This window comes from Pan troglodytes, chromosome 2 (assembly GCF_028858775.2).
Source record: "Pan troglodytes isolate AG18354 chromosome 2, NHGRI_mPanTro3-v2.0_pri, whole genome shotgun sequence".
Taxonomy (NCBI): domain Eukaryota; kingdom Metazoa; phylum Chordata; class Mammalia; order Primates; family Hominidae; genus Pan; species Pan troglodytes.
Genome location: NC_086015.1, coordinates 174,125,874 through 174,141,603, shown reverse-complemented (window position 1 = coordinate 174,141,603; position 15,730 = coordinate 174,125,874). Strand labels below are relative to the sequence as shown.

Sequence of the window (15,730 nt, the reverse complement as noted above, 5' to 3'; positions counted from 1 at the left end):
TTCTTACTTCAAAGAAACAATCTCACAACGAGGGAATGGTAAGAATCAGGAGAGATTACTAACCTGGCAGAGGAGCTATCACAATCACAAAGGTGGTTTTTCCAGGGCACGGCTCATCCATTACACTCCGGATGTGCTGACCCCTGCCATTTCCCCAAATGTGGGAAACCCAACTGCACAGTTTGTAGTAGTGGGTGACTCTGTTCATGCGCTCCCCTGAAAAAAACAACAACAACAAAGAATCAGAAGAGATACTAGGCTATCTAATTCCTAAATCCAAACCTGATATTTCTAAGTAAGATTATAAGAATTTTTATTGCATTTTCTGAATTTGCTTTTGCATAAGTTATGTTATTTTTACAGGGTCTATATGTACTATTATTTCTTAGAATAATACTAATTATAAAACAAAATTCTGTATATCACATTTAAATGTAATTTAATAGAATTATAATCACAAGACAAGACCAAACTTTGTTGATAATCCTCAGTAATTGCGAAAGGGGTATATACATGTAGGCCAGCATACATGCATAAACTACTTCTTATTGCTAGTCTAATTGTTCCATATGTAGCAAATACAGCAGTTCAGCAATATCTTGTGCTTACAGGGTCCTAAGCAGAGGTGATGAGTCAAGTGTAAATATATATATATATTTTTTTTTCATGGCAATTGTATATTAGTAACCTGGGGAGAAAAGGTTTATTGACAACCACTCTGATCCATCTGCTGCTATTTTTACTGCTAATTTGGTGCACATTAAAAAGAATGATCATGAAAAGATATTACTTTAAGTTAAAAGTATATATATATACACACACACATATATATACAATAGTTTGATATCAATAAATACATTTCTGAATGCTTAGTGTTGCTTCATTTATATAGAAAAAAACACTTTAAAAACTGATATTGGTTTATTATATATACTTATTTCCTTCTCACAGTACTTTCCCATTCTCATTTTAGAAATAAAATGTGAATGATTTTTTAAGGCCAAATTTTATTCCCATCTGGCAGTTGTTTTGATTATAAGTAGTGGAAAAACTAACCACAAGATTAAATAAGAACAGTAGAAGAGAAATGAATGACTCCGTTTGATGGAAATAATTTAATTGAGCAAATATTTAGTTGAGTTCCTTTTATGAACAAGATACTTTGTTAAAGTTCTGTGAAACATAAAGCTCTCATAAAAGAGCTAAGATTTGAAAACAACTAGTTATAGTACTATAAGGAGTGTAGTAAGAGTATAGAAAGTATACATAAGTGGTTTTCAAATTTTTAAGTTGACACCTTAAATTTTTTGTCAAATATTTGAAAATCTGCAAAAGATGCAATTTTTTAGAATATAGTATATATTGGCATTTTTAAAAATTACCGTGCTATTTATTTAATTGAATTTAAAAACTATAGTAATTTGTTACTACCCACCATCAAAAAAAAAAGACATTATGTATAAGCTTTTCATATCTATCTATATCTAGATATACCGATATCTAGATAGATAGATAGATAGATAGATAGATAGATAGATAGATGCCTCCAGCTGCAAAGGACATGATTTCTTTTTTTTGCCTGCATAGTATTCCATGGTGTATATATATATCACACTTTCTTTATCCAATCAATCAACTATTGATGGACACTTTGATTCCATGATTTTGTTGTGAATAGGGCTGCATTAAACATACAAGCTCACATGTCTTTTAGACATAATATTTTTTTTCCTTTTGGTAGATGCCTAGTAGTGGGATTGCTGGGTTGAATGGTAGTTCTATTTTTCATTCTTTGAAGACTCTCCATACTGTTTTATTAATACATAGATGAACTAATTTACATTCCCACCAACAGTGTATAAGCATTCCCTTTTCCGTGTGTCCACACTAACGTCTCCTGTTTTTTGACTTCATAGTACTCATTCTGACTGATGTGAGATGTATCTCATTGTGGTTTTAATTTGCATTTCTCTGATGACTAGTGATGTTGAGAATTTTTCATATGTATGTTGGCCACTTGTATGTCTTCTTTCGAGGACATGTCTGTTCATGTCCTTTGCCCACTTTTTAATGGATTGTTTTTTCTTGTTGTTTGTGTTCCTTGTAGACTCTGGATATCAGTCCTTTGACAGATCCATAGTTTGCAAATATTTTCTCCCATTCTGTAGGTTGTCTGTTGACTCTACTGATTATTATTTTGTTGTGTGGAAGCTTTTTAGTTTAATTAAGCCTCATTTGTCTATTTTTGGTTTTGTTGCATTTGTTTTTGAGGTCTTAGTCATAAATACATTGCCTAGCCCAATGTCCAGAAGAGTTTTTCCTAGGTTTTCTTCTAGGGCTTTTATAGTTTCAAGTATTACATTTAGGTCTTTAATCCATTTTGAGTTATTTATATATAGTAAGAGTTAGGGGTCCCATTTCATGCTCTTGTATATGGCTGGCCTATTTTCCCAGCACCATTTATTGAATAGGGTATCCTTTCCCCATTGTTTATGTTTGTCAAAGATAAGTTGGTTATCAGCATGTGGATTTATTTCTGCGTTCTCTATTCTGTTCCATTGATCTATGTGTCTATTTCTGTGCCAGTACCATGCTGCTTTAGTCACTATAAGCTTGCAGTATAATTTGAAGTCAGATAATGTGATGCCTCTGACTTTGTTCTTCTTGCTTAGCATTGCTTTGACTATTCAGGCTATTTTTTGGTTCCATATAAACTTCAGGATTGTTTTTTCTAAATCTGTGAAGAATGATGTTATTAATTTGATAGGAATTGTGTTGGATCTGTATATTGCTTTGGGCAATTTGATCATTTTAATGATACTGATTCTTCCAATCCATGAGCAAGAGATGTTTTTCCATTTGTTTGTGTCATCTACTATTTTTTTCATCAGTGTTTTGTATTTCTCCTTGTAGAGGTCTTTCACCTCCTTGGTTAAATGTATAATCCTACTTTTTGTGTGTGCATGGCTATTGTAAATGGGATGGAGTTCTTCATTTGGTTCTCAGCTTCAGCATCATTGGTGTATAGATATGCAACTGATTTTTGTGCATTAATATTATGTCCTGAAACTTTACTGGAATTTTTTATAAGGATTAGCAGTCTTTTGAAGGAATCTTTAGAGTTTTCTAGGTATAAAATTATGTCATCAGTGAACAGAGATAATTTGACTTCCTCTTTTCCAATTTGGGTGCCTTTTATTTTTTCTCTTGCCTGATTTTTCTGGCTACGACTTCCAGTATTATGTTGAATAGAAGTCGTGAGAGTGGACATTCCTGTCTTATTCCAGTTTCTTACGGGAAATACTTTCAACTTTTCCCCATTCAGTATGATGTTAGCTGTGAGTTTGTTATATATGGCTCTTATTATTTTGAGGTATGTTCCTTCAATGCCTAGAGTCTTGAGAGTTTTTATCATGAAGGGATGTTGGATTTTGCTGAATGCTTTTCCTGTATCTATTTTTATGATCATATGGTTTACGTTTTTGTTTTCATTTTGTTTTAATTATCCATTCTTCATATTCAATTTTGGGGTTTTTAAAAAGTTTTTATTTTTAATTCTGCTTATGTGGCTAATCACATTTATTGATTTGCATATGTTGAATCATCCTTGCATTCCATGAAATAAAATCTACTTGATCACAATGAATTATCTTTTTGACATACTCTTGGATTTGGTTTGCTAGTATTCTGTTAAGGATCTTTGCATTTATGTTCATCAGGGATATTGTTCTGCAGTTTTTTGTTGTTCTTGTTGTGTCCTTGCCTGATTTTGGTATCAGGGATACTGATTTTGTAAAATGAGCTATGGAGAAATCCCTCATTCTCACTTTTTTGGAATAGTTTCAGTAAGATTGGTACTAGCTCTTCTTTGTATATCTCGTAAAATTTGGCTGTGAATCTGTCTGTTCCTGGGATTTTTTTGTTGAAAGACTTTTATTATTGCATCAATTTTATTAACTGTTATTGGTCTGATCCGGATTTCTGTACCTTTCTCATTCAGTCTTGGGAGGTTGTGTGTTTCCAGGAATGTATCCATTTCCTCTAGGTTTTCTAGTTTGTGTGCATAGAGGTACTTATAGTAACCTTTGATGATCTTTTATATTTCTTTGGTATCAGTCATAGTTTTACTTTTATCATTTATGAGTGTGCTTATTTGGTTCTGTTTGGTTTGTTTTTTGATACAGGGTCTTGTTCTATTGCCCAGGCTGGAGTGCAATGGCATGATCACAGCTCACTGCAGCCTCAGCCTTCTTGGCACAAGCAATTCTCCCGACTTACTCTCCCAAGTAGTTAGGAATACAGGTGTGCAACACTGCACCCAAGTAATTTTTTAAAAATTCTTTTGGGGAGACAGGATCCCACTATATTGCCAGGCTGGTCTTGAACTTCTGGGCTCAAGCTATCCTCCCACCTCAGCCTCCCAAAGTGCTGGATTACAGGTGTGAGCCACCATGCCCAGCCTGTGCTTATTTGAATATTCTCTTTTTTTCCTGGTTAAAGTGGCTAGCAGTCTATCGATTTGTTTATCGCTTCAAAAAACCAACTTTTTGTTTTGTTGATCCTTCATGTCATTGTTGAGTTTTGTTTTGTGTTTTTTTGTCTCAATCTCATTTAGTTCTACTCCAATCTTTGTTACTTCTTTTCTTCTGCTAGCTTTGGGTTTTGTTTTGTTTTTCTTATTTTTTCCAAGTATCTTACTTTTTCTTCTGCTCCCTCAGGAATTGTTTTCCTGATTTCTTTGTGTAGGTTTTCATCTTTCTCTTGGATCTCACTGAACTTTCTTACAATCCAAATATTGAATTCTCTATCTGTCTTTTCAAAGTTTTCATTTGGGTTAGAATCCATTGCTAGAGAGCTAATGGATTCCTTTGGGGATGTCACAATATTCTGTTTCTTCATAGTGCTGAAGTTCTCATGCTGGCTCCTTCTCATCTGTCGAAGCTGTCACTTCATATTTTTTAATTTACTTTCATTTGGGTGGATTTTTTCTTCCTTCCTTGAGAGTGTGACTATTACATATATTGGGTAGGGTCCTTTGCTTTGCTTCTGTAATTTTTTCAGGAGACCAACGTCTGAATTTCATGGTTATAGATAGCCTTAGTGTAGTGGTTTTCTCAAATGCTAGTTGTAAGTTGTAGTAGCAGTGTGGTGTGTGTGTGTGTGTGTGTGGCCAGGCACACTGTCTACTACACATATGGGGAGGTGGAGGTCTCAGGAGGTTTATCTCATTTCTCAGTCAGCAGGAATTATATAAAGTTGTGCAGTTCACTACCTGCTAGTAGGTAGCACTTGTGGGTAAAAGTTGGTTGAACACTGTACAATAATGTCAGCAGAAATTGTGATGAGTTGTACAGCTTGATTTCCCAGCCAGTAGGTGGTACTTGGAGGAGAGAGGCAGTTGCAGTGGTGGCAGTGAAATTTTTGCTTGACCTTTGTTGATTGGGGAAAAGTACTGGGGTACCTCTGGCACTGGACAGGGTATAGGGTTCCCAGGGGTCCCTTCCCAAGCTCTGCTGCTAAGGTAGCCACAGCAGGCAAAGCTGGGCTGGTCCAAGCACCAACCTTGGTGGGGACCTGGGGAAGCTCTCAGGCCATGGGGCCCCTCCTCCAGGGAGGAATGGAAGTGCCTCTACTGTGCCACAGAGCCCACTCAGGGGAAAGGGGCAGCCCTGGGTTTTCAACCCAGCAGGGGGCTGGGGCACACCCAGCAACAAGCCCAACTGGTTGGGCTAGTCACAAGCCTTCTGTGCCCAGATTTTCAAGGTATTCCAGACCATGAGACTCCCTGTGCAGAAGCTGTAGCTATCAGGTCATAGCTTTTGCCGTCCAGTCTCACAAAGGGAGGGACGCCTAGCTCCCCACCTCCACATGAACCCACACCATACTTTTGTCTGTGTTTTGACAGTGGGGTCTCTGCCCCTGCTCAAAATCAGGCCACAGACCTCATCTCCATACCTCTGGGTAGTGTGTTCAAGTCCTGAGGACCTGGGACAAGAGCAGTGGATTTGTCCTCTTGCCCCTCAAGATCAAGCACTGGCTGTGACAGGGGGATGAACTGCTCCCAGGCCACCAACAAACCACTCAGGGGGAGCAATGGAGGATATACTGTGACCCTCCACCCCTACTCCCTCCAGGAGGCCAAGCAAGCAGTCTTGAAAGGGACCATCAGGCATAGGGGTGTGTGATTCAACTGTAACCCCAGTCCTGTGGCAATGGTGATGAGGCCTATCTTGGGCATGTGAGCATACACTCGCCCTGCTCTCTCTCAGCCAGCAAAGAGCTGGAGCTGTAGCCACTTAGATCCAGACACAGAACTCTGGGGTGGGTAGGTGACCAGAGTCACATTTTGCTTCACTTGCCCAGCATATTGAAGCTTTTTGGGCTTCATGCAGATTCAAGCAGTGCCTCTGTGTGTTCTTCAGGCTGTTCCCTCTGCCAGGCCAAAGGTTTGTTGATGTCATGTGAACTCCTGTAGCTAGTATCTCAGAGGTCCACAGCAGGAACGTGGTGCTCTGAGGTTCCTTTACTCACTCCTTCCTTGGGTCTGGTCCAGGTCCAGGAGCAGGGTCCTGATGCCCAGTGATGCTGAGCAGCCAGCCCCGCTTCCTTCCTCTTTAACCATGCTGTCTTCTGTCACCTCTCTGTTAAATTTTGTTTTTTTCTCTTAAAACACTTGTTCAAAGTGTGAAGGTTTACTCAATATTTTGGTTCTTCTCCATGAGAGAAGGCACAATCCAGCTGCATCTAGTCAGCCATCTTTTAATCTCTCTACAAATCTTGATAAAATTTATTTTATCAAACTGTAAAAGTACTTATTTTAGAAATAGATCTCAATGAGAAATGTGGGGTTATTTTTCAATTAATTTATTAATAGATGGATATTCCCTATTGCTAAGGTAAAGCAGTATTAGGCATAAATTCTATTATTACTTTTTGCTAATATAGATGTAAGTTTTGAAAATCTTGTTTTTATTAATAAGTAGATAGGAATGGAAGGATCAATGTCATTCAATTGCATGAATCATTTCCAAGTTATAGCCAAAAAGCTCATAAAAATTAATCATAAAAATAACTTTTAATAATCTATCAGCTAATAACTCAGTTGGGTTCTTCTTCAATTTTTTTTGAAGAACATACATTGCAAAAGAAATTGTTAGTCTTTTGTTACAGTCATTCCCTCACTTATTTTCTGGGCAAAAGGGCTTTAATAAGACTTAACAAAATACTAATTATATTGTTGAATCATTTACTTAGAGGCACTTTGATTAACCTGATATACTCAGAAAGAGTTGGGAGAATTGAAATATTATTAATTTTATGCATTTTTACATATATAAAATAAAACTCTTGTATCTTATCACATGCTCTATTTCCATTAAATTATTGGAACTTGGATTTTGCTTGTTAGCTTGTTCAGTTCATGGAAAATGTCTGTCATAACCTAATGAGCAAATCCAGTCCTCATCGTCAAACTAATTTTCCACATCAGGCTTACTTTCTATCTGACTTCATTTTTCAATTCCAGTAAGTACCTTAATACTTACCTGTAACAACTATCTCCCGTCTGAATCCCCATGCTTATATAGGTAAACACTGATGAGGCATGGATACTTGCCATAAGCCTGTCTCCTGCATTTCTTACAGATATTTTGTTTTCTTTACCTTTACTGATCTTTCCCTCAGGAGCAATGTACTTTAAAAATAATTCGGTAAGATCTGCTACACAAAAGTGGACACTATCCAGTTATACAATGCCTGAATTCAAAATATCCTAACCCAGGCCAAAATATACAATTTCTTATGGCACTTTAGCTGAGGTATGCAGCATAGGTAAAATGATTTCCAATTATTATTTGGCCCTCTAAAGATTTAATATTCTGAGTGCACCAAGGTGAGTGTCAGGATCCAATGAGGATTATGACTTTCTTTTGCAAAGTGGGAGGATAATTATGAAAGAAGTATTGGAAAGAACTAGCCTAATACCCAACTGCAGCCACATTATTGAGCATGAAAGCAAACACTTTTGTCCACGAACAAGGGATAACATTTCCAATTTTGAAAATAGTTATACAACTTATTCATAAACTAAATACTATTGGAGGTGGGATTGAAGGTAGGGAAAAAACAAAACAAAGGATCCACCCAGAGGAGCCGCCATCCAAACAACAGGGTTTTGAAAGAGGAAAAACAAAATGGAGGGAAGGAAGTTATCAAAGATACATTATATTGACATTTTGCTGAACTGAAGAACAGGACTTGAGATTGAAAGTTAATTGTATGCCAAACACAACAAACAAACAAACCCCAAAATTTCATCATGAAATTTCCAAACAGCTGAGATTAAGAAAATATAATAGCACATAAACACATCTAGAAAGGAAAGCCAGATCACAAAGGAACAAAGCTCATAAAAACATGTAATAGCTGATCAGCAACTGTAGAAGCTAAAAAGCTGAGGAGAAATGCCTTCTGAAGAAATTCTGAAGAAAAACCATTTTCAATCTAGAATCCTATGTCTGGACATATTGATAATTGAGTGCAAAAGTAGAATAAAGATATGTGTGACATGCAAGGATTCAAAATTTTATCTCTTTTGGACATTTTCTCATGAAACTTGTAGAAGGTATATCCTACCAAAACAAAGTGTGGGGGAAAGGAAGACATGGGATTCAGAAAAAGCAGAGTTATGAAGTTCCAAGAGAGAAGTCATAGGTAGACAGCCAGCATCAGGGCCTAGAAAGCAACCAATTCAAACTGAAGCAAGGAAAATAAAGTTCTAGGGAAAAACAGAACTTAAGGATTATCTGATGTGTGTGGCTATATGAAGAATAATATGGAGCATTTAGAAAAAAATAGTGATAAATACATAGAAAGCTAAACAAATGAAAATATAACATAATTATTAGGTCCTGGGAAGAGAGTAGCATAAGAAAGAAAACATTATAATACCCTACTTGGCTTGGCAGTGAATGATTATTTACATAATTATGGAAAACACTGGATATTGTTATAATCCTTGTTTTGGAATAAAATTTATAGTAGGACTATATTATGAGATATGAGGAAAAGAAGAATGAGAAAGTATGGAAAAGAAAGCTCAATTATTGTTTATCATAATAACTTGTCAACACAAAACAACCCAAATCAATAAAGCAAGAAATACCAGCAAATATACTGGTATATGTGCTGGTAATTTTTCCTTTGCCCTTCCAAATCTATTTCTGTCCTTTCCAATGGGAGAGTGTGAGAATGTCTGTGTAGGATGAGGGAACAAAACAAATTGAGAAATAATTTTAGGGTGAGTGAGAGGAGAATAAGTGGACCATGAGAAACTTTGATATAAAAAAATCACAGGTAGATATATTAGGAAGGAGGCAGAAAGGTAAGAGGAAAATCAATAAAGCTGTAGAGACATTTTTAGACAGAGTAGGAAAGTTAAGGATGCTTGTATTAGGTGGACTAGCTCTTTTCAGCAGAGAAAGTATTACATAAGCTCATAACCTAGGCAGGTATGGGCTCCTATAAGCCAGCTGCACCATAAACTTGAGACCTGATTATGGATTTATCAGCTGAGTCATCTTGGGTGGATCAAATAATCTAAAATTTCAATCATTTACTACCACATAAAATGAAAATAAAGGTAGCATGCTTGACTCGTAGGATTTTGTGAGAGAGAAATAATTGTTAAATTTTAAAAACTGAGATGTGCTATGCAACATGCAAATAATTTAGTCTTCAAATGGTGCATTCATCTGCTTGGGCTGCCATAACAAACACCATAGGCTGGATGGCTTAAACAACAGTAATTTATGTCTCACAATTCTGGAGAGTGGAAATTCCAAGAGGAAAGTGCCAGCTTATTTGGTTTCTGGTAAGGGCTCTCTTTCTGGCTTTTAGGTGGCCCCCTTCTCCCAGTGTACTCGCATGGTAGAGAGGAATAGAGCTCTGGTATCCCTTCCTTTTCTTATAAAAGCATCAGCGGTACTGATGAGCCCCATTCTTATTACCTCATTTAACCTCCTTATAGGCCCTACCTCCAGATACAGTCACATTGGAGGTTAGAGCTTCAACAAATGAATTTTGGGGAGACACAAATATTCAATTCATAAAAAATGGTAAAGAGCTTTTATCTCCAGGAGAGAAAAAGAAAAGACATACTGTGGGAGGATGGGGGTAAAGGGCCAACCTGCTTTAGAGAAATTAGCATGTTTTAATATTAATCTATTTTAAAGAATGAAAATGTTACCCACTTTTGTTTTCTTTTGATGTTGTAGCCATTAAATAACACTGAAATACTTTCCAAAAAAAAAACCTACCCATCAGTTTTCAAAGGACTCTATTTAAAAAAAAAAAAAAAAAAAGATATTTTGGAAAACAAGACTGGAGACAACTTGTATGGCCAGATACTAGAATTCAGACTTGCCATATAAAATACAAGACACCTTGTTATATTTAAATTTCAGAATCTCAGTATGGAAGCACAAAAGACCCGGAAGAGTGAAAGCAATCTTGATCAAAAAGAACAAAATTGACAGCATCATACTAATACATTTCAAAACATATTAAAAAGCTATAGTAATCAAAACAGCATGGTACTGGCATAAAACCAGACACATTGGCCAATGAAATGGAATACAGAACCCAGAAATAAACCCACACATCTATAGTCAATTGATTTTCAACAGAGGTACCAAAAACATACAATGGTGAAAGGATAGTCTTGTCAATAAATAAATGATGGGGCCAGACACAGTGGCTCATGCCAGTAATCCCAGCACTTTGGGAAGCCAAGGTGAGAGTATTACTTGAGCCCAGGAGTTCAAGACCAGCCTAGACAACACATGAGACCTTGTCTCCATAAAAAAATAAAAAATAACTAGCTGGGCATGGTGGCACACACATGTAGTCCCAACTACTTGGGAGGTTGAGACAGAAAGATCACTTCAACCCAGCAGTTTGAAGCTGCAGTGAGCTATGAACATGCCACTGCACTCCAGCCTGGGTGACAGACTGAGACCTTGTCTCTAAAGGAAACCAAAAACAAATAAATAAATAAATACAGTTGGAAAAACTGGATATCCACATGCAGAAGAATGAAATTGGACCCTTATTCCATCCCTTATAGAAGAATCAACTCAAAATGAATTAAAGGCATAAACACTAGATCTGAAACTATAAAACTACTGGAAGAAAACATAGGGCAAAAGCTCCAAGACATTCGTCTAGACAGTGATTTCTTGGATATGACCCCAAAAGCACAGGCAACAAAAGCAAAAATTGATCATGGAATTTCATTAAAGTAAAAACTTCTGCACAGCTAAGGAAACAATTAACAGAGTAAAGAGACAACCTACAGATGGGGAGAAAATATTTGCAAATCACACATTGGATAAGAGGCTGATATACAAAATACACAAGGAACTCAATCTACTCCATAACAAGAAAACAACCCAATTTAAAAATGGACAAAGGACCTAAATAGAAATTTCTCAAAAGAAGGCATACAAATGGCCAAAAGATATATGAAAAATGCTCAGTATCTCTAATCGTCAAAGAATTGAAAATTAAAATAACAATAAGATATCACCCCATACCTGTTAGACTGGCTATTATCAAAAAGAGGACAGATAAGAAGAGTTAGTGAGGATGTGGAGAAAAAGAAATGCTTGTACACTGCTGTTGGGAAAGTAAATTAATATAACCATTTTGGAAAACAACATAGAGGTTCCTTTAAAATCAAAAACTAGAATTACCATATGATCCAGCAATCCCACTTCTTGTGTTTATACCCAAGGAAATTGAAATCAGTGTGTCAAAGAGATGTTTGCACTCCCATGTTCATCACAGCATTACTCACAATAGCCAAGGCTTGAAAAAAACCATGATGCCCATCAACAGATGAATGTTTAAAATGTAGTGTATACACAAAATAGAATACTATTCAGTTTTTAGAAAGCATGAAATTCCATCATTTGTGACAACATGGATGAACCTGGAAGATATTATGCTAACTGAAGTAAGCCAGGTACAAAAAGACAACATTCTGCATGATCTCACTTACATGTGGAACCGAAAATAGTCAAACTCATAGAAGCAGAGAGTAGAATAGTGGTCACCAGAGCCTGTGGGTGGGTGCAGGTAAATCATTGATCCAAGAATACAAAGTTTCAGTTACACAGGAGGAGTCAGTTTTGGTGACCTATTGCACATAATAACTATAATTAATAATGAATTTAATGTATTGTAATATTTCAAAATAGCTAAAACAGTGAATTTTGGATGTACTAATCACACAGAAATGATAGGTATTTGAGGTGAATGTTAATTAGCCTGATTTGATCATTCTATAATTTATACATGTATCAAAGCATCATATTGTACTTCATAAATATATACAATTATTACTTGTCAATTAAAAATAAAATATATAAAATAAAAATAAATGAAATTTCAGAATCTTTTTTTTCTTTTGAGACAGGGTCTCACTCTGTCATCCAGTCTGGAGTGCAGTGGTACAATCTCAGCTCACTGCAACCTTTGCCTCCTGGGCTCGAGTGACCCTCCCAACTCAGCCTCCCAAGTAGCTGGGACCACAGATGCATGCCACTACCAAGCCTGACTAATTTTTTGTATTTTTGGTTGACATGGGTTTCACCATGTTGCCCAGGCTGGTCTTGAACTCCTGAGCTCAAGTGATCCTCCCACCTCGGCCTCCCAAAGTGTTGGGATTACAGGTGTGAGCCACTGTGCCTGGCCAAATTTCAGAACTGTATGCAATATCTGGAACATATACTAAAAAAAAAATTGTATATATATGAAATTCAAATGTAATTGGGTGTTCTGTTTTTTCATTTGCTGAATCTGGTAATACTAAAAAGTTTTCATTATAAAACTGTGGCATGGTAAAATATAAATACACAGGCACAATATTAAAAACTCAGAAACAGGCACAACCTCATAAAAGTAATTAATACTTAACCAAGTGTGGTAGCACAAGCCTGTAGTCCCAGCTAGGGATTCAGGAGGCTGAGGTAGAGGGATCACTTGAGCCCAAGAGTTCAAGTCCAGCCTGGGCAGCATAAGACGACCCTGGCTCTAAAATAAATAATAAAAATAATTAATACTTGATAATGTAGGTATTGCAAACAAGGAAGAAGTATATATAAGTTAATGTTGCTGAACATGTATTTACTAGTTAGGAAAATAAACTTAAATGCCTACCTTATGCTAACCAAAACAATTAGTGGCACATGGAGAAAAATGCCAAATTTATTTTTTTAAGAACCAAAAGAAAATGTGGATATTTATCTGATCTTGGGGTGCAAAATATCTTTCTAAATAAAAGCAAAAAAGAAAACAACTATAAGAGGAAAAAAATGACAGTTTTTCCTACCTACAAATTAAATATTTGTATATGTTTTGTAAAAATAAAAAATAAATAACAAAGTGAAAAAAAAATTCACCATATATAACAAAAGGAAGATATTCTTTTTTGGGGGGGCGGGGCAGGGGACAGATTCTCACTCTATTGCCCAGGCTGGCACAATCTTGGCTCGCTGCAACCTCCAAGGCAGATATTCTTAATGCCTAAAGAATGAGATGCCATTGTTTTCCCCATCAAATTGGCAAAGTTAAAAATGGTAAGGTTGGGTATCCCTAATCTGAAAATCCAAAATCTGAAATGCTCCAAAGTCCAAAACTTTTTGATCATCAACATGAGGCTCAAAAGAAATGCTCATTGGAGCAATCTGGATTTTCAGATTAGACATACTCAACTCGTAGGTATAGTGCAAATAATCCAAAACCTGAAATAATATCAAATCTGAAACACTCTGGTCTCAAGCATTTCAGATAAGGAATATTCAACCTGTATTACTGAGGTTGGCAAAAATGCTAAGAAAACAGGACCCTCATACACTGATGGAAGCATAAATTGGTATATGTAGCAAAAATATATTTCTGTAATGAAGAGTAAGAAAAGATATTTTTGGATGAAGAAAAGCCAGGAGATTTTTGTTGCCTGCAGACCTGTTCTAAAGGCTTAAAGGAAATATTAAAAAAAAAAAAAAAAAAAAAAAAACTGGGAAATTCAGGAATGAAGGAAAAGTAAAACAAATAGCAACATCTGGATAAATTACTTTTAAAAACTATTTTCATCTTAAGTTCTTTAAAACACATATATGTTTTACTGTTGAAAGCAAAAATTATAATATTATCTAGTAAGATTTTCAGTGCATATAGATATAATACATATGACCACTATGACATAAGGGCAGAGAGACAAAGTAACCTGTATGGTTTTAAGGCTTCTACATTTTACTTAAGTGAGTAATAATATTAACTTTAAGTAGACTGTGAATGGTTAGCTATATATGTTGTAATTCTTACAACCACCACTAGAAAAATAATACAAATAATACAAAGAGATATGACAAAAAGCCAATACATAAAATAAAATGGAATACTTAAAAAAATCAATAAAATGGTAGACATAAATTCAACTATAGCAATAATGATAAGTATAAATGGTCTAAACAATTAACAGAGATTGTACAATTGGGCATTACAGTAAGACTCAACTAACTATATTCTATCTACAAGATATCCACTGTAAATATAAACATATAGGTGGATTCAAAATAGAAGAATGAAAAAAAAAGAAGAAAGCTGGAGTAGCTATATTAATACCAGATAAAGTAAACTTCAGAACAACAAATGCAATGGAAGATAAAGAGAGATCTTATATAATAAAAGGTCAATTCACCAAGAAGATATAACAATCCTAAATATGCATGTACCTACCAAGAGTTTCAAAATATGTGAAGAAAAACTGATAGCAATGAAAGGGGAAAAAAATAGACAAATCTACCTTGTAGTTGAAGACTTTGACACCCCTTCTCAGTAACTGATAAAAACAAGTAGACAAAAAATCAGTAAGGATGTACAAGACCTGACCAACAAACAAATTAAGCTAATCGACATTTTAAAAACACTCTCCCCTTTAGCAGCAGAATACGCATTCTTTTCAAGTGTACATGAAAGATTCACCAAAGTAGATCATATTCTGGGCCACAGAATATATCTTAACAAATATAAAAGAATTGAAATCATACAAACTATATTTTCTAACCATTAAAAATTAAATTAGAAATCAATAAGAGAAAGATACCTGACAATACCAAGTGCTATTAAGGATAGAAAGTACCTGGAATCCTCATTCACTGCTGGTGGGAATGCACAATGGTAGAACCATTTTGGAAAACAGTTTGGCAGTGTCATAAAGTTAAATATACGCTTAACGTAAGACCCAGCAATCTCACACCTAGATATTTACCCAAGAGAAAAGAAAATTTATGTTCCCATAAAAACTTTTTTATGGCTTTTTTCATAAACATCAGAAACAGAAATGCCCATATGTCATTCAACTGATGAATGGATAAATTATAGAATACTTCTCAATAAAACAGAATAAACAGCTGATACATGTAACAACATGGATGAATCTCAAATGTGTTAGGCTAAGTGAAGGAAGCCAGACTCAAAAGGCTACATAATCTGATTCCATTGATATGACATCTAGAAAGTGTAAAAGTATAGGACTAGATAACTGAGTAGTACATGCAAGGAATTGGGGTTGACATATAAAGCAGCAGTAATTTGGGAGAGTGATGGAACTGTTCCTTATCTTGACTGTGGTGGTGGTTTGCTGAACCATGTATTTGTCCAAACT

General features: G+C 35.6%; 1 long non-coding RNA gene and 1 other non-coding gene across 4 annotated transcripts in view; one reads left to right on the top strand and one right to left on the bottom strand.

Annotated features, from left to right (window-relative positions):
* LOC129143652 (uncharacterized) overlaps positions 1 to 15,730 on the bottom strand; it is a 663,501-nt gene that overhangs the window by 122,141 nt on the left and 525,630 nt on the right. For all 3 annotated transcript variants that reach the window (XR_010155385.1, XR_010155383.1, XR_010155384.1), the window contains one exon: positions 64 to 216. This is a non-coding gene — a long non-coding RNA (uncharacterized LOC129143652). The remainder of the gene's footprint in view (positions 1 to 63; positions 217 to 15,730) is intronic.
* On the top strand, positions 56 to 219 carry LOC112208883 (U1 spliceosomal RNA). Its single transcript, XR_002943431.1, has one exon. It is a non-coding gene; the product is annotated as a U1 spliceosomal RNA (small nuclear RNA).